Source organism: Stegodyphus dumicola, chromosome X1 (genome assembly GCF_044657685.1).
Source record: "Stegodyphus dumicola isolate Sdum_Otavi_A_Nest chromosome X1, ASM4465768v1".
In the NCBI taxonomy this organism is placed as follows: Eukaryota; Metazoa; Arthropoda; class Arachnida; order Araneae; family Eresidae; genus Stegodyphus; species Stegodyphus dumicola.
Genome location: NC_140780.1, coordinates 220,630,976 through 220,651,266, shown reverse-complemented (window position 1 = coordinate 220,651,266; position 20,291 = coordinate 220,630,976). Strand labels below are relative to the sequence as shown.

Genomic DNA, 20,291 nt, shown 5'->3' with positions numbered 1-20,291 from the left:
GTTGTATCATCTGTGTAAGCAAACATGAGGGCCTGCGCAAGAATACTGCAGACAGCCTGTTTTTATCATGTTTAATAATACCATTGCTGTGTATTAGAATTAGTTAGCGAACCATTACTTACTTACATGGACTCTCTGCTTTTCTTAAGGCTTGTTTTGTAGCTGACAAAGGTGACAAGATGTCAATTTATTAAATGAATATTAATAAATGTCGTTTGGTAGCCATGGATTTTGTTTTCAAATTTTGTCCCGTGTGTCAGTTAATACGTGTAGTTGATTTGACTATTCCAAACCTGTCTTGATGTGGGCTAAGATAACTCGTATGATGTAAATGATGTTTAAGTCTGTTCATCAATAGTGTTTTCAAATATTTTGCCTCATGCTGAGAGTAAGAGGCTGGCTAGTAGGAATTTACACTGTCTGGATTCTGGTTCGTTTTTAGAAGAGTATGATTTAGCCTATTTTGAAAACCCTTGAAGATGTACTCTTAGCGAGAAGTTTGTTGAAATATTTGCGGAAGAGGTTAATATTACTACAGATGATAACTTGAAATCCTGAACAGTTTATGCCGTCTGGGCCTGGTGCTTTCTTTTTAGGAAGAAAGCGAGTGTCGAGTATTCTACTTAAGGTGTCATTTGTGTGGCTCTCGTTGAGAAATATTATGGCAAGTAAATGAATCTGAGTTTTTGTTGTTGTTGTGCGTATGTGTGTGTGAAAGAAACGAATCTGCTTTCTGCTCTGTAGTCTATTGGTTTTCCTTTTATGGAAAATGCCAGATACGTCCTTGCTTTCGGGACAAAAGTTTTTCCGGAGCTTATCATGGCTTGAATAATTATGCGTTTGTATCTCGCACGCTTTTTTATACTTTTATAATGTGGTTGATTGGATGTCATTAAGTGTTTTCTTGTTAGAATACTTAAACTGTTTTTAGTTTAAAAAATGTAATTTCGTAGATCTTCATTTCGAATCTGGTATAAGGATTTGAATTATCAAACAGCGTAGTTTACTTACTGATATTTAAGCTAAGTCATAATTGAAGGATATAAATTTTAAATGCTCCAAAGTCTAATAGTATTCATTTAACCATAATTTGAATACTCCTTTCTCAAATAATTAGCAAATGGTGGACTTTTTTATAGACTCTTATTTTAAATTCTACATAGCACGGAAGAGATATGGATGAAAAGTTTTCCTTTAAATTTGATTCATTGAGAATTTACACAGGTTTGATTATGCTATCAAATTGCAATAAAGCACAGAAGAAATTAATTCTTCTTACATTTAAAAGGTTTAAACAATTATCATTACATTATTGCATGTAATTCATGGCGAAGACAACAACAACCAATTAGAATTATATCAAAGAAAACAAAGTATTCAATTGCAATCTCCCTATGAAGGGGGATGCCTTCATTTAGGATATTTTTTAATGAAAAACTGGCTTGTATTTAGTTTGGGCAAATTCGTGAAAAATCTATACACCCAACTTGTTCTCTAGGATTTGAACCCGGGCTGACCATCAGAGTTCAGCGGTTTTACTTCGGTCATTATTGGGCTAAAGGGTTCAGAAGGTAACTTGTGAACAACCATTTTCTATGAAAATGTAATTAAATGAATCTGTGGAAGTGAGAAGCAACAAATGTTATATTCATGACTACATTTTTAGAGAAACAAGCAAGCAAATCTAACCATTCATAACAAAAACTGGCTGCAAAGTATATTCATCTGAGATTATTTAAATATACCTCAAATGACGCATTTTATTTAACAATACAGTACATTACAACGGAGATTACATTTCTACGAAGAAATTTAAGGGACGTTTTAACCTAAGTTACAAAAATTTCGTTAGACAGACTTCTGTAAACCCAAGCAAAGGGAGCACATACGAAATCTAATATCACTAAAAAGGGTCTAAATGTAATATGACATTTGCTAAAGTTATTTTAGCTAGCAATAATTTACTAATTCAGAAGTCAAACAAAAAAAATAAGAGTTATATTTTTAGAATTAGTATTTGTTCGGCGTGTTATTGTGTCTTAATTAGCAATAATTTGTTATTTTTTTTCTGTACCTTTAATTTCATTTGTCAGGCACCATCAAAATGCAGGTTCGGTTGTATTTAAAAAAAATCTGAATTAATAGATATGCCATGATGAGAAAAAAAAACAAAAATCACTACATTGCAATCATTTCGGAATCATATTTTCAACTGTTCAATTATTTTATGCACATAAAGATATTTTATTTATTTATTGCCCAGTTTACATGTGGAAATTTCATTTCTTACTATGCGAATTACATATAGTCTTGGAAATTTTGCTTAACTATTTTTAGCAGATTTTATTAAATTAATTAATTCCTGAATAATTGTAAAATCTGCCTCTGATAAATATTCCAATTTTTTCTGTGTGAATAAGAGTCGTTATTCAAGGGAGTTTAGAGCTGGTTTCGTATTTACTGTTATTCGTTGCGACTGCTGTAAATATATTTTTTTATTTGATGCTGGCGAATGACAGAAACATTATACACCTTTAACTAATATTGTTAAAAGAACATTAGTTTCCTTGCTGTAATTTTTATTTTAGAAACTTTATTCCCCCTCCCCCCAAAAAACATTTACTTCTTGCCTTTCGTTCAGTACTTCGAGAGCTCTAAACGAATAGGTTTTCAAAATTTGGCATTCTAAAACTAACTTGAGTAATTATATTTGGCAATATTTTTTTATGCTTGCTAAAATATTTAATTGATCACATCTCGGGGAAATTTCCATGGAAAATGAGGATGGATTTTTTTTACTTGACTTATTCGGCAACGGGAAAAATTTTCTCACTGACATTTTTTCCTACGGAGTCGAATAAAGATTTAAGTCCCACATATTTGTCAGAACAGATAACGTGACTAAATGTATGGTATGAGAGCTACTTTATTTCATTCATTTCTTATACCAGAGCCTTTGATCTGCGACCACCGTTCAAAATATGTTCAGTCGAGCAAACCTTTCAAAACACTCGGAGTAACGGAAAATTTAGAAGAGAACGATAGAATCACTCGAATGTAACAGAATATAATTAAAGACTGTAGTACCCGTGAAAATTTTAATTAAGAGCAACTTTTAAGTAACAAGGACATTCGCGTTAACCTAAACACCATATAAATAAATTTTTCACTTGCGTTCTGTTTCATTCGGCTCTTTGCTATAACTGTAAAACTTGTTTTATTGCATGAACATGAATATTGCAGTAAAGCATACATTGGCATTGTTTAAAATTTTACTTGAACCGAAAATAAAGCCTCAATTTTTTTAAAAGCAAATGCTACAGTTTCACAGTATTTCACTTCAATATTAGTTAAGTACAGATCTCATTTATAGCCACTAAAAATAAAACAATTAGTTTCGAAAATGTTTTAATTTTTAGTCTCCTTGTTTTGTGCTCCTTAAAAACATTCTGAAAAACTAAAACTTGTAAATTTTAATTTTTACATTTTACTCATGTGAAATAATTTAATTGTTTTTCTCTCTTTATTTCAAAAATTAATATTAAAAGTACATTTTATTTGAATTAATGATGTATCATTAAATTTTCTTAAATGAAATAATATGCTATTGAAAATGAAAGTAAATTAAGCGTTTGGCTATCCAAATGCTCTTTCAAAAATATTTCAGGAACTAGGAAATATTTCAAGAACGCTTAAATATAAATGAACAAAGAAGTTCTGATCCACTTCTATACGTTAAATTAACAATTAATTAAAATCACAAACTCATACACTCTCCAACACAGATACTGCGATTTATATAAAAACATTTTAATACAGTATTATTTAATGGTTGCTAGAATTGTAATATCCCGAGGCTTTCCTTAATGGTTTAAAGCTTCTTCAAATCAAACTAATTTTGAAGTTTTGGTTCAGAAGGAAAGTGGTGTGGTGTAGTGTATTTAATTATGGCAAAGCACACTAGGGCTATCTGCCTAAGGGAAGGGATGGCTTCGTGGAGGACTTTCTAAGGGAAACTGACTCGTATACACGTTACACATGGGGAAAACCACGAAAACGCCCATGCAGCCAGCCCGTTCGGGGGATTCGAACCTCGGACCGAACTACCAGTGTTCAGCGACTTTACCGCTCGGCCGCTGGTGGGCCTCAGAAGGAAAGATTTCTACTTTGTGCAAGCTATATTTAGTTTTAAGCTCACCTAAACTGAAACTAATTTTACAAACCTGTCTTTATTATAGATTTATGCACTTATTTGGATGCTTAGTATTTTCAGTTTCACAAGTATTCAGAAATTTCATAATTTATAATACATGCATTAAAATTTACAAAGTGAACATGAAAGCATGTTTCATATAAAACCCTTATTTTCAGCTCTTTGCAGAAAAGAGAATATAAATGAATTTCATTTTAGTTTAACCCAAATATCCGCCTCCCCCAGTGGTTGACACTATCCATTATAGGCATTAGCAACTACTAAGGTCGGAAGCGGTGGTCACTTTATTATGGAGGCACGTAATAGGTGGGCCATCATTGCCTCCTATGAAGGAACAGACAATTTACATCCATGCCTTCTTCGGGATGTGAACCCAAGCACTTCGGTACGGCAGTCAGAGTGACTAACTACTTTACCATCTAGGCAGCTTAACACAAATATTTGTACACTTAAAATACTTCCACATCATAGTCAATACACATTAACATAATTACCATTTTTCAGATTGAAAGCATTACTTTAATTCTGAATTTTCATTTCACATCCAAATGTTTAAATTGCATCATCAATAGCAGACAAGTATTACAAGTGTTTCAAATCTTTACTCACTAGGTTAAGTTATGCGGTTTAACTATGCTAATCATACAAAGGTTATCTATCTAAGAGAAGGGATGTTTTCGTGGAGGAGTTTTTGAGAATCTGGTTGGTAAAACAACTATGCAGCCAAAACGTTGTCCTGGCCTTGAACTCATGTGGAATGTCCAGTATTCAGCGGTATTAACCACTGAGTCACTGTTGGCCAAACCGAGTTAGGAATGATATTATAGTTTCATATAGTTTTAGAAATCGTTATCGAAAACATGTTTGCGAATTTTAATGAAAACTGGATTTAATAATAAAACAATGGGTTCTTAACAGTACATCTGATTTTGAAGTTATGTTTATAACATTATTATTCAGTTATCTAATTTCATTCAAACATCACACGAAAAGAAATTGTATGAGGAAATCCCAATTATGGTCTAAAGGTTTATGCTGTAGTATCTGAATTAATAAAATATCTTTCGTTTAAACTAATAAAGCAAACGCAGTTAAGTAATATACAAAAATTGAATAAAGACAGTGTTTGTAATTTATTTCTTAAGGTAATCTACATGAACAGTTTTACTAAAATTAGAGACATCTAAGCATTTGGCATACCGTCAAAATTTAAATAGAAAGATTCAAATGAAAATTTAAGATATATTAATAACACTGAGACACACAGCTTCTTTTCTTCTATTATGCAGTTAAAAGAATTATTAAGCAAAAAACTGTTTAAGAAATAACCTAGATGACACCGGAATGGTTGATTACAGAAAAAAGAACGTCAGTGAGGTAAACGTATATATTTGATTTCGAATGAGTACAATACTGTAGTGTGCCTGAATGTAAAGCTGATCACTAAACAGCTTCGGAAGTTTATAAGAAACAGCTTTTAAAAATCAACAGGAAAGTTTCTTGCCTTTTCACCAAGCGGTTAAGCCGCTGAACGCTGGTCATTCGACCTGGGTTCGATTCCACTCGAATGTGCTAGCTGTGTGCGCGTTTTCACGGTTTACCGCATGTGTAATATGGAAACGAGCCAGGTTTTCTTGCAAAGTCTTCCACTAAGGCATCCCTGCCTTTAGGCAGATAATCCTAGTGTGCTTTGCCATAATTTAATAAACCCAAAGTCTGAAAGCGCAAGTTTATAAGACTTGTGTATTCAGATTGATAAATTAAAGATTAAAGCATACAAGCGTAAGTTTTAACTTTTATTTAACTTGTAAATATGTGTAACTTTATGTACCTCAAATCACGTATGTAAGCTTTAGCACTTAAGATATATAAACATTTTCTCTGAACTTTTTCTCGGAAATTTAATGATTAAGTTCAGAAGAATTATAATACCTATGGAGTTAATGATGCAAACTTGAGGAAAAAAATAAAGACTAAATCGACACAAATTTTTATTTATCTCATTTAAAAATAACGGTAATAATAGTTTGTTAGCCTTCATGAATTTATAGGTTTTGGCATAATTCAGAATGTTTCAGCAGAACTGCTAACATAGCGGAATGTTTATCCTAATCTGATCTTCAAAAGGAATATACGTTCAGATATTTTAAATAATAGCACTGAAAGCTGTGAAAAAAGTAATTAAACTAGAAATTTAGCTAAACAATTGATATAGAAAATGCGCTTTCTGCTTCACATGGCAAAGAAAATGGTTTTGAAACTCTTTCATTGTGAACCAGTTTATTATCTCTATGTTTAAAAAATAAGTAATTTACTCCAAAGTTTCCGCACTGAGTAATTTGTAATAAGTTAATTTAAAAAATAAATTGAACATTTAAGTTTGAAAATAAGATGCTTTTTCCGGCTATTACTGTGGCTTACACCATTGGATTTGTTCGCAATTACTTACCGATTTGAAGAAAGAAGTGGAAACGCACTAGATGAAACTTCAGCAGCCAGTAAGATTCGAATCGAGTTCTATCTGAGTCGTTCTCTCTATGAATAAAAAGGAAATTACTTATAATAATCAAATTCGAAAGCTTTACTTTTCATTTGTTTATATTACATTAGTCTTTAAAATGCATTAAACGAACGTTAGAAGTTTAAAAATCAGGAGTTTCCTCGATCAAGTGCTATGAGTTACTTTGTAAACTTCGTTCTAAATTACTTACCAAGGTGAAAACGGATGTAGAAGCTCACTGAAAGAATCCTCAAGGAGATCGTAGGATTTGAATCGGGGTGCGTCTTATATCTAAATCGCGAACCCAGTGTCACGTGGTTTGGAGGCTGCTCTCCGCCTACGCGGCTGTTGTCTCAAGATGTGATCAAGAACAACTTTTCAAGCAGCCTCCTACTTCCACCAATTCGGTATTCACCAATCAGAAACAAGCTTAGAAACTCCTCCCATCATTTATCTATTTTTCGCAATTTCTTAGAATTTCTCGAGCTTAAGAGATGAAGATTTAGGAGATTCGCTTTTCTTTTATAGTTGAGAATAGTGTTTTATGTGTCTATTTTTCCTAAGGAAGTAAAGTAAGTAATTCTTCATCGAAACAGATTCTACCGAATTCGCAGTATCATGAATGGGTAACAACGCTCTCTTTCACACCCTCAGATGAAGTTTGCTTCTTTTTCAAATCCAAAGACAAATTTTCTGAATGGATAAAAGTTTTTCCGTTGAGATTTCTCAATATTTTACATATTTCTTTGATATAAGCTGTTGTTGCAATAAGGCAGAAATCATTTGACATAAGGCAGGCAATTAAATTTTCTTATTATAATGATATTAATACCAACTCAAAATTTTTAACTATTTCGAATTTTAAGTACATTTAAAGTACGACTCTGTGACGATTTTTGCATTAGTAACCCGTATTATTTTCGGTTAAGATTTTAGAGTCATTAGGTTAATTGGAAGCAGAAAAGATGAAAAATTTGCAACCGCCTTCGCCGAGAATCGAACCACGGACCTCTGAAATATCGGCTTCATTGTGCAGAACCACTACACCACGAAGGCACGCTAGGGAAGTGGGAGAAATATCTTATAAGATGAACATATACAAAAGAAAGTTCCAATTAAATTTATGAATTTTTATTTAGTTCCCTTTTATCATTTTTACAATAAATTGTTTGAATGTTTATATAAACTTGGTTTTGTCCATAATCAGAGGAGCAAATATAAGATTTTATAAGTCATATTTAGGATTTAAAATCAATAGAATAGGCATCGCGAATTTATAGTGAGATTAGAAATGCATTACACATTGCTGTGTTAGGTGTGGTAAATCAGTTTTCTGAAGCATTGCATTTGCTGAAACACTTACTATATTAAGTCAGTCTACTAAATAGTTAAGGGAACACGATCTAACATTCATTTCCTAACTTAACGCTTAAAGGGTATAAGGTATTTCTCCCACTTCCCTAGCGTGCCTTCGTGGTGTAACGGTAGCACGCTGGGTCGGTATTCCAGAGGTCCGTGGTCGCCGATTCCCGGCGAAGGCGGTTGCATATTTTTCATCTATCTGGCTTCCAAAAAATCCTAATGTCTCTACAAGTGGTGCTCGAACTAAAAGGGTTGTGGATGATGATTCTCCGTACCCAGGATTTGGCTACTAGGTCCCCTAAAACCCTAGTCACCCTCTAAAAAGGGGAGTATATAAGGTATTTCTCCCACTTCCCTAGCGTGCCTTCGTGGTGTAACAATAGCACGCTGGGCCGGTATTCCAGAGGTCCGTGGTTTTTCATCTCTCTGGCTTCCATAAAATCCTAATGTCTCTACAAGGGGAAATCGTTTTGAATGCCATTCATGGAAACAAACAGTAAATCATATTCAAAGTTGGTGTGAACTTCATAATCTCAGTACTGGAATTACCTGTTTGTACGATGAGACACTGTGAGTTCAAATCTTATTTAAAGACCTGAGGTCTTGGATCGTAATAAACTAAAGGATGAACTTTAAATTTAGTGTTGCGTTCATAGTTTTCTTTTTCAGAGTATATGTTATTAAAAATATCATCATTCATAGAAATGAATTTGTAGTTAGATTGTAAAGAATTATTGCATTCCATATTACATGCTGTCGTAAGACAAGGGGTTAACATGACCAGCTGGAAATTACAAGATTCTTGGTTCGAATCATCCCAGCGAAAGCAGGAATGATTTCTCATGTTTCCTGTTCTAAATATCTGATAGTCTTCATAGTGAAGCCTGAAATAAACTGTGAGGGGATGATAACACGTTATGGCCTCGATCTGGACGACGTGATCTCAGGGCCTTTTCCCAGTCACATTTTAAGTGGTGAAGTTTAAGGAATTATCACGTTGTCTCAGTGGTAATTAAGAGCGATGAATTCTCGTGTTTTCTCACTTATTGTTGTTATGAACAGCATGGATTAAACTTGCCTATAAATCACCATGCTATTGATATTAGTAATTCCCTACTATCTCCTTTTAAAGTCCTCTAAGGGCGAAATTGCCTGCAGTCTGTTGCATCATATCTAACTCAAGTATTATTTATAACCAAATTCATATATCATATATTAACCAAAATATATTATTTAGTTGCACAACCAGAAATAATTTTTAAAAGGAAAACCGCAGTTTTACTTAACATGTTATAAGGATAGGCCATTTAATTATGACAAAGCAAACTGGGCCTATCTGTCTAAAGGATAGATGTTTTCGTAGAGAACCTTCTAAGGAAAAATGGCTCATGTTCCCGTTGTACATGAGGCAAACCACGCAAATAAACTATGCAGCCAGCATATTCGTCTGAGCTCGAGCCTTAGTCGAACTACCAGTATTCAGCCGTTATAACACATTGGCTTTTGTGAGATGAACACATCGGCTTACATTTTAAATTTTGAATTTGACTGTTACTTAAAGTTACAACATCATAAGTGGTAGTTGGTCTTGCCGAGCACGGGAAGTGGAGTTTGTATTCAGGTTCTGTTTCAATAAAATGGCATTTTGAAACCTTCTTAAGACTTCGCAGTTTATTTCAGATACAGCGATAATTCGCTCTGCGTTTGTTAAGAGTTTGTATCTAGTTTATGTTCCCAAAGAAGGTCAAACTCTGTAATGTAAATAATTTTTAAATAGTTTAGTTACGGGATTAGGATTAAAGTCTATTATTTAAAATTTATTGTGATTATATGCATGATAACATAGAACTTAGGGAAACCTTAAAATTGAATTGCGGAAAGATTGTAGAGTTGTTAGCTTATTTTAAATCAGGAGATGTAAAATTTGTGCAATGCCTTCCCTGGGTCTCGAACCTGGACCTCTCGAATACGCGCTGAGTGTGCTACCATTACACAACGAAGGTATCCTGGAAGAAAGGAGAAACTATCTTATATGGTCCCCCTTTTAAAAGGCGACTTGGGATTAGGGTACCCAATAATCAAATCGTGGTTGTGACGAATTATTGTCCACCATCTTTTAGTTCGGGCGCCACTGTAGAGACATTAGGCTTTTTTCTTTAAAACAGGAAAGGGAAAAATGCGCACTGTACTCTCCGGGGCTCAAACCTGGACTTGGGATTAATTATTTACGGCTGTACTTAACTGTCAAATTGTTCATTTTTGTGTAATTTAAAAAAATAGTGTGTTTTTCAATTTCGAACATGATTTTTTACATCACATTTATTTGTCGATATGACAAGTTTCACTGCAATAATTTTGACCTGCGCTATATAATTATTATTTTAATTAGAAATTTCGCAAAAATACACAACAGGTCTTTTATGTTAACAAATATGAGGTTCGAATTAAGATATAAATCTGTCGGATAAAATCTTAATGTATAAATGTATGAACTATTTTTCAACTAGTAATATACTGTTATTATTCTTATATGCTTTAAATTTTTTTTTTGTATTAGTGTACAGCCTCGTTACTATTGTTATAATTGATGTTATTCATATGATCAAACTCTCTAAGAAGAGTGAAACATAGTCCTAAGAGGGCTATTTATATGCCTTTAGAAAAATTAGAAGTTTTGTGGTTTTCCGATCTAGCTAATAACATTAATTTTTTAGAAAATACCCTGAAATCTTAAAATGTAAGACAGCAAATAAAAAGCAGTCCGTGATATATTGCATAAATATTTCAACATCGTTAAATCCAATCGTTTTTACAGAATGCTTCATCATTCTTAAAATTATATGTTGAATAATCCCATTACGAAAGAGAAATCATTATTTGTTTAATATCTATAATTTGATCCACTGTAATGAAAAGGGTAAGTTTATTTGTTTTAAATCGACAACAAGAAAGAGAATTAATTCCACTGCAGGTCTAGAGAAAGGGTTTTGTTGAAGTAAGATCAGGATAACAGGAAACGTAATCATTGGCTGAAAAAAAAGTTATAACTGCAGTTGAAAAAATAAATTATGGCATAATAACATTTGAGAATACAATTTTTTCTTAATATCTTGTAGAGATATTAGGTTAATTGGAAAAGCCAGAGAGATGAAAAATTAGCAAACGCCTTCCCCTGGAATCGAACCGCGGACCTCTGGAATACCGGCCCAGTGTGCAGACCACCACACCACGGAGGAACGCCAAGAAGAGAGGAGAAATCCCTTATATACGTGATGACATATAACGTGATGACATATAATTGGTCGGTCAAGAACGGAGAATTTGCAGGAAATGATGGTGAGAGTGAGTATTGCCTTTAGTGTCTAGCTAGAGAGTTTAAGTAGTAATTTGTGGTTTGCTGGTAACAAAAATAAATAACATCATGGAACATTTAGCAGCATATGGAACAGAACTATGTCAAGTCTCAGACTAATAATTCTTATATATTCAGAGCTAGTAACTACAAAAATATGTTCTACTGATTCTGATAATTGAATTTATTTTACCCTGTAACTGTATAACTGTGTGACCGAGATTTACAAATTATTTTCTTGTAAGACAAAAATGAGCACTCTTTGTATTATATATTTGCATATTTTACTGTATTGCCTGAAAGTAAATAATACCGGTGAATAGACGGTATAACCGTCTAACAGCCTGTATACAAAATACAAAGATCTTATTTCCTCGAATGCACATGGTGGGCTGCTGAAGAGAGCGAAGCTGGTTCTGAGGGGTGGAACTACATAGCTTGAAATCGGGAAAGAAGGCTAGTTAATGAAAACAGTCCCTCGTTATTTGTTCTGCAGGTCTAGTGTTCCCCTTGCATTTACCTCTACTTCTGCCTCTATCTTAGCCATGAATCAGAAAGATTTACTGAATAGAAAGAAAGTACAAAAATCACAAGAAACGAAATGTAAAGACACATTTAACATAGAAAATGTTGACTAAAGTGCATGTGAATGTCTTTCAAAGAAGTACTACGTTGTGAACTGAAAGAGATATTGGATCATTTATAAATAATCTGGGCTCCAGTGTAGAAAAGGGTGATTAGATTGCCACAAAATATTAACTCTGGTACAGTGTTCTGATTTTGTTTCCCTAATAATATGGCAGCCATTTTTTTGTTACGCGCCAATGTTCTCCTGGAGTTTAATCTGACTGGAACTTCTTACTTTAGTGATTTGTAGCACGTGTATTACATTCTATAAATCACGTATTTTGAATTACGGAATTCTAAGTGCCGTTAATTGACTATTAGTTTTAATGAAAACGATCTGTTCTGGCTGTTTCTAAATGATCATTGTTCCGTCATTTTCGCAAAAAACGTACGCCTGGCAAGATATATACTCATTTTGTTCATGATTTAGAGCGAAAGTGTAAGAGAGCTGTTATTGATTGGTGTATGAGTTAAGGATCGTTGTAAGCGTAAGGATCGTTGCTGGCACTGGAATCAGGAACAGAAGGATCCGTGCCGGCATTATATTAATTGCATAAAGAAACTGTAAGTGCCACAGTCATTCAGCACTGACGATGAGATGTAATGAAGAACAAACGAGGCAAGTACGTTTGCTTTTTTTGCCACTTATGTTTCGTGCTTTGTTTTGGGTGGCAGCCATCTTGAAAACATTATTTCTTTGCGCCATACTTTGGGCGAAAAGAAATAGTAAAAAAATATCAAGGGGCGCCTGATTGTAAATGTTTACCCTAATTTGTGAGGAAAATTACGTTGAAAAGTATATTGAGGGGCAGCTTAATATTCAAGAAAATTTAAATGAAGTAATCCTAAAATGAAATAGGAAATCTGAAATGCCTCATTTGTCAAGGGGAGAAGAAAAACATGCCAAAGTAAAGCTTAAAAATAGGCAAGAAAACAGCTTTGTCTCTGGTGTAAATTTTAATTCAAACTCTACAGATTTCGAAGGCGAACAAGTTCAGATTTCTATTCGTTAGGAGTAAAAAACTTCAAACACTCCAATTTAATTCATATATGTAAAGCAACAGTATATCTATGCTATACAGCAAACACCTCTACTTCCTAACCCAAATAACAATTCGTTGGTTTTACTTCGACACACTAGACTTAAAATACACCCATTTCTAAAATCTAAAGCTTGATGTCTTCTCAGTTTAAACACGATGTGTCTGTTGGAGAGTACATATAGCTTTCACTAACATTTTCTTGCATTTATAGAAAATCGTTCATTACATTTATAAAAAAACATACAGTTTTCACATATAAATTGTATAATTCTAATACGAATATTTGCAATTATTAATCACTTACAGGGGCTCCCATTTGTTTCTGGACATATGTTTTGCTGAAATTTATTAGCATAAATCTAATACTAAATGTTGAAAAACAGACTTCAAATTTTTTACATATTATTTTTTCTCTATTTTAAGCTTTGTCTGTTGCAAAACAAATATCATGAAAATATCCCTTGTAATGAAATAATTTATCCAATATGTGCTAATTAGTAACTCTAATAATTCGAAGACTTGACAGTTTTGTTAAAATGTTTTACCATACGATGTTTCTGGTAATAGTTTTGTATATTAAATGAAAATACATGGTTTCGATTAAGAATTACCTGAGGAAACGGTCCAATAAGAGAGCGCTCCTTCATTTCTCCTGCCTGTCGTTCGTTCGTATCGTCTGCTCGCATCGCTTGCTATCCTTAAAAACTACATTTTTTATTGCTATCGTACAACTTATATTAATCTCTTATCGTTCACTAGGAGTCTTCCAGCTATGTATGAAATGCCATCAAATATTATGAATCGCAAAATTTAATTCATTGGAACCTTTTTCCTTAGCCTGAGACCGTCTACCACGGCCTGATGTCCTTTATCTACCACCAAACTATTTGAAAAGGCATTCTAGCCAGCATTTTGAGTGCTCTATGCTGTTACAGACACAAACATCCACGTCTTCTCCGGTATTCAATCCCGGACCCACCTCACGGCAGTCAGCGTCTCTAACGACTCTACAATATAGCACATTATTGTTGGTTTGTTGCGCGAAGCACAGTTTTACGAGCTAAGATGAATATTACTCTACAGATCAAAGCGTCTGATTATATACATCACAAAGATCTGGAGAATAACAGTTATTGGAGATCATGCAGGAAAGTGCCAACTGATAATTTCTAACAGTGCTGTCCAAATATAGACGTCACTACAAATATGTTGCGAATAAACACTTGAAATATGTCTTCTGAGATAGAAGACATTTAAAATTTAATCTTTTATTTATTTCCTTCTACCTCCCCCCCCAAAAAAAATGAAACGTTTTCACTACACACATTTCAAATTTTGGCGTATCAAAATTATGGGCGTTTCTCACTGATTGCATTTTATGTGGAGTTGATACTTTTCGACCCAGGGCCCAAAGTTCCTTATCATGCTGAAGAAAAGGGTTGGCAAGTGACTACAACAGTCTTTGTATGCAAGTAGATTCATTCCTAAAGGAGCGTATTTGCCAACTAGCAGTCCATCAAAGATCCTATCGTTAAATCCTAACAGTTTTACTCGGGTTCAAATCTTAGGGAACGGTAAAGCAGAATGGAAGTTTTCAGGGTTTTCCTCATGTGTAATGCAAATACTAGCCAGTTTCTCCTAACGTATCTTCTGTGATAGCCACCCATTACTTTTAAGAACATGGCCTTCGTGTGTTTTATCATAATCCAACCCAATCGTTTTCTAACCAACAGCAGTGAAAAGGCGATAACAAGGAAAATTTACACTAATAATAAATAAATAAAGCTTCCTTAATAATATAAGAGTTTTCCTCTCCAGGGACATCAGAATTAATAATTCATCTTACCGTTTTTGTGGCCAATATATTGCAGAAAGCCATCCTTTTAAGCTACAAGCGCCATGGCCGTTACATTGTCTATTCTAGGTGTCAAAAGTTCATGTGTAGTGATCAAAGTTTCGGCCGCATCTAGCAATGAATTTTCAATCCATATCCTATAAAGGACGTTCTAAGAAAAGCTGGCTCAAATTCTCATTAAATACGGAAGAAAACACAAAAAATCCACATAGGCCTTCACCAGAAAATGAACTTCAAACGAACTCTCAGTATTCAGTAATAGTACCTATAGGTCGTATAAAATTTGTCTACGAACATTTTACCGCTAGGTATTGGCGTATTAGCAACATACCTGTAACTACGCTATTCTCCGAAACTGTACATATTAATTATTTGTTATTATTATTTTAGTAATTTCCAGAAGAGTAAAAGAAAAGTATATTTTTTAGTAGGGAGAGTATATACGACGGCAAATCCTGTATATATTAATAATTTTACTAAATATCTGAATATTTGGATTATTTAATGCAAGCAAACCACACTGAGGTTTCTGCCAAAATTGTAATCTAGTTCTGACTGAGTTAATTTAAGTGGCTATAATCCGTGGATCTAGTGTCCCATTTCCAGTCTCCTAAGGAGAAGTTTCGAAAGACATTTTGTGCGTTGGAAATAAAAAGATATTCCATATCTGACAAACTCTGACGAAAACGTTTTTATTTACCAGATTTAAAGTTTGCCTATTCCGTAGAGATAGTACAGACTCTAATACCTTGTTTCAGTTTCTGATCCTAGGAAATAGCGCTTGCAATGACTCTCGGTTAAACAATATATTATCTCAGCAGCTCTGTTTGAAGAAACAACCAGCAATATTTAAGTTACTTAACTAAAATATTTTCTAGACGTTTAGCTTATTAAAGTGTCGAAATTTGTCTTCAGCGTACAGTATTCATAACTTATTTAAAAAGGATATAAAGACTAAAAAATTGAAGCCAGTATTTCTCTTAAGATGGGAAGAAAAGTTTGTTTGTTTTTAATATTTGTACGCGATGTGTTTTAATGCATGTGTATGAAATTTTATGGCACGTATACCATTTAAAATATATTCAAATATGATACTTTAATTAAATTTATTTCACTAATTGGAGAACTAGAGAAAACGTATGACGAGAGCAGTTTTTAAATATCCTTTTTCCAGCAGTAAGTATCCTTTAGAATTTGTTAAAATTCATTAACGTGCTTAATAGTCTTATTTTTGCTCTATTTCCTTTTATCCAAGTTGGTCGAAAATGTATGATTGAGTATAATTTAATTTCTGCTATGAGAAATTTTGCTTTATATAATTTGGAAAAATATTTTAAACATATATCTAAATTAAAAATGAATGCTTGAGTATCATTTACTTTGTGTTATGAGAAATTTTGCTTTATATTATTTAGAAAGATATTTTTTAAATTTATATATTTATTATAAAATTCTTATTTGCTGCTATAGTCTTAGTATAGCGTAGTAATCATGAATGACGTTAACGTCTTTCTTTTACTGAACTAAGCTTCAAAGTCCTATTTAAAATTTTAAAAGAAAATTAAGATGCGCTTATTTATAATTTTGCTAAGTTTATTCTTTATCATTATTTATTATGTTTCAAAAAGAAATTTCTGAATTTATGTAAAAGTTAATTAATTTAATTTAATTCATTTAACCATTCATTCCATTTTAGGAAATGAAAAATCGTCTGTAAGATGCGAAATTTGAAAACTAAACTGACGAGTAAAGATGTGATTAATAAAAGTTACATTTCTCTTTCTAGCTGAGACTTCACAATAATTAGGTTGTGCGAATGGATAAACAAAATTTGCTGTCTGATCGAGCATTTTTTACATTAACGCGAAAATACGTTTTAGAAGTCGCGTCTGTTACACTGTAAAAAAAAATCTGGAAGGTTACTAAGAAAACTCATGGAAACTGGGATGCCATGGGTTATTTGAGTAACAGCAACAGGTGTTTTCTTTGTAACTTTGCAAGAGTTTTGCCTGTAATGGTTACAGATCTTTTTCTTTTAATATCACAGCATATAGTTATGTAAGTAGAACATATTTTTCTTATGTAAAATCCCAAACGATATATCTGTAATGGTTACAGATTATTTGCGTGTAATAGTACATCAAATAATTATGTAAAAAGAACATGTTTTTCTCATGTAAGATCTCAACAGATATATCTGTAACCGTTACAGGTTATTTGCTTGTATTATTACAGCACGTTATTATGTGAGTAGAAGATACTTTTCTTACGTAAAATTCCAATGGTTGTATCTGTAAAGGTTTCAGATTATTTCCTTCTAATATCTCATTAAGTAATTATATGTGTGTAGAATATATTTTTACTAAAGGATATGTCTATAAAAGTAATAGATTTCTTATTATAATAAAATACATTGAAATGCATATAAAGGAATGATATCTGTAGGTATATATATAATTTTGATTAATAATCGATTTGAGCTTAATTTGATAATTAAGTTCAAATTGATATGCTACTCCTTACATTAAATTACATGTATATCCTTTACATAAAATAATGGAAAGTCATCTGGAATTTATATTTGGCCTGTAAAATAGCAAAAACAAAAAAAAAAAAAAAAAAAAAAAAAAAAAAAAAACAGTATGCTTTATTTGCACGTTTTAGTGTCAATTATTAAGATATGTTCTAGAACTTTCTTTTTAGTAATTTTAGTTAAAATAGACACATGTTCCTTTAGATTTAACTTATATGAGTAAACGTGTTGCATGTTGATATGATCATATTATTACAATAAAAGACATTTTGTGAAATATTTCTATGAAGAACTCAGAACAGCTGTTCTTTATGTTTCAAAAATATTATATTCTCTCCTTCTAAAAAATGACATTTTCAGTAAATTAAAGAATTCAACATAGCAATGAACTTTATTTTGTTACTACAAGGAATTCAAAATTTTGTTCATAAGCTTGAATTACAACGTCCAACTAACCTTTTTATTCTTATCTGCACTCAGTGTTTGACAACAGTCTGCTATTGTTTGAAGTAATAGATGGCAACTGCATAACGTTTTTACCCTACCTTCAAATAATTTCCTTTGAATTAACAGATAGAAGTCTTTCATTAAAAACCTAATATCATGCTTTTTGAATAAGCATAAAACTTCACCAACTGACCTTAATTTTAAAAGCCTTGCTTCCATTAAAATTCTTGATGCTTAATACAATTATGCCTTTAACAAATTGGTTTCAAAAATTAATACTTCAGTTTAACTTAAAATTTAATGCATTTTAATTTTACCTATAATTTTTTACAAACGTGATATGTAATAAAACTTTAAGCTTAGTAGTTACCATTTAGAAAGTGATAAAGTATTCTTAGTTATTATAAATTTCGAGATTTTCATACAAAATTGTGAAATATACATGTGACAACAGAAAACAAACTTTATGCTCTCTCTCTCTATATATATTACAGCATGTTAATTATGAAGTTTATTAAATTCATAATTTTATTGTGAAACATTATGAAGCAAATAATATGCTAATTAAAATACAGAAGTAAAAATAATTTATTACTTAATTCATAAACTTTACATAAAACCTTAAAAAAAGAATTAATTAAAAAATAACACAATATAACATTTCATAAAAATTCGTTTCGACTGCTTGGAAAAAATGAATGGTTTTTCCTCTTCTTTGTAAACCATGTCTCCTAAATAAAGAAAAAAACATTTCTTTTAAAATCATAATCATGCTCTTAAAAAGCTTATAAAAATTATTTTAATAGATGTTTTAAACATGTGCTCATATAACACTTTTAATCATATTTCTTTATAATATCTTAAGTAATCAGGAACAGCTTAAATACTTTAAAAATTGCATTACAGTGAACCGTCTCATTACTACAAGCTATCTCAGTCAATCATTTTTTAAATTTAACCAGCATTCCTCATAAAATAACTAATTAGTAAACATAACTTCTCTAAGATGCCCAATATCATTAAAGATCAAAATCTTTAGGAATCACGCATAGAAGAAGAGAAGACGCTTAGAGAAGGTTCATTGTACAAAAACAGCCAATATGCAAATCTTTTCATAAATGAAGCCACCATAGTTATTAGATATAATATACAGTATACTTATATTCAGAATTCAGAACTTGAATAAATTTCTCGAACTGTTTTAGCATTCGAAAAATATTATATTTATTACCTTAAATTTCTAAAACAATATTACATATTGGTCAAATGAATCACTGGGACTCGGACAACATTTTCCCCCAAGCTTTCTTTTAGCAACAAGATTCTGAAATTGTTTTAATGATTTAGGTAATGTTTGTCTCTCTTAAGGCGCTCACAAAACAAGTTACCCTAAATTTTTCGTCTGCATAGTGGTCATTTTCATCTTACTAACTGATTTGCTAGTGGATTTTGGGTGCATGGCCTATTATTTATGAAACAATAATAGTGAACAGCTTCAAGAAAATGGGGATATCTAATGCTCTTGATGCTATATTCCCACTTATTTTTACTAATTTTATCTTCCGAAAATTGAGAGGGAAAAATTAAACGAATAATTTAATTTCCAAAGGACACAGTCACAGTAGGAATATAACAAATGAAAAGTAATCATGTATAAACTACTACTATCACAATATTATTTCTTTAAAAGAAACCTCTATTTCAATAAGAATACACATAATTGCAACATCTAATAAGTTATCTCATTTCTTTATAATTTGAATTTCTCTCATTCTCATTGTTGTTCTTGCAATTCCTTAAGCCTCAGATCATACATAAATAATTAGAGAAGATGAATATGCAGCTGATATGGCAAAATTGCACAGTGAATGGCAGTTGGTATTTCCTTTCACTATCATAGATCATTTTTTGTATTAGGCTGACATAATATTCAACAGTTAGAAGAGAAAGATTCAACGGGGCCTTTAGTGTACTAAAGTTTGCCTTTGTTAGTATGACGAAAACAATCAGTATGTCGATAAATCCATTTTAAAATCTTGGGATATTCATTTTCTAAATGCATTAAAAGGCGGAAAATTATGCAAATATTTTTTTTAATTTTCAAAATCTGGTTCTAAAGCTGTGTGGGATGGAATATGCAACGCAATACGGTAATTCTGAAGATCATTGCTCGTGGTAGTACAAACGGAGTGGTGATTACATGCTGTAGAAGACGGCACAAATTGCAGTTCCAGATGCATTAAATGCTTTGAGGTCTAGGGAATAGTATTGGGCAATAATAAGAATGAAATTCAAGGTATAGGGAAGTAGGAATGAAGATTATTATTATCAGATACTGAAACGTTAATGTTACTAAGCA

General features: G+C 32.2%; 1 protein-coding gene across 2 annotated transcripts in view; it reads right to left on the bottom strand.

The window, feature by feature from the left end:
* The window catches only part of LOC146993420 (uncharacterized), a 137,917-nt gene that overhangs the window by 28,645 nt on the left and 88,981 nt on the right, over positions 1-20,291 (bottom strand). Inside the window, exons 1-2 of one of the 2 annotated variants that reach the window (XM_085808528.1) lie at positions 6,925-7,061; positions 6,663-6,748 (exon numbers count right to left, since the gene is read on the bottom strand). The gene's annotated coding sequence lies outside the window, so the exon portion shown is untranslated. Of the gene's footprint in view, positions 1-6,662; positions 6,749-6,924; positions 7,062-20,291 lie in introns of those variants that run through there. The other variant, XM_085808529.1, reaches the window with a different exon arrangement.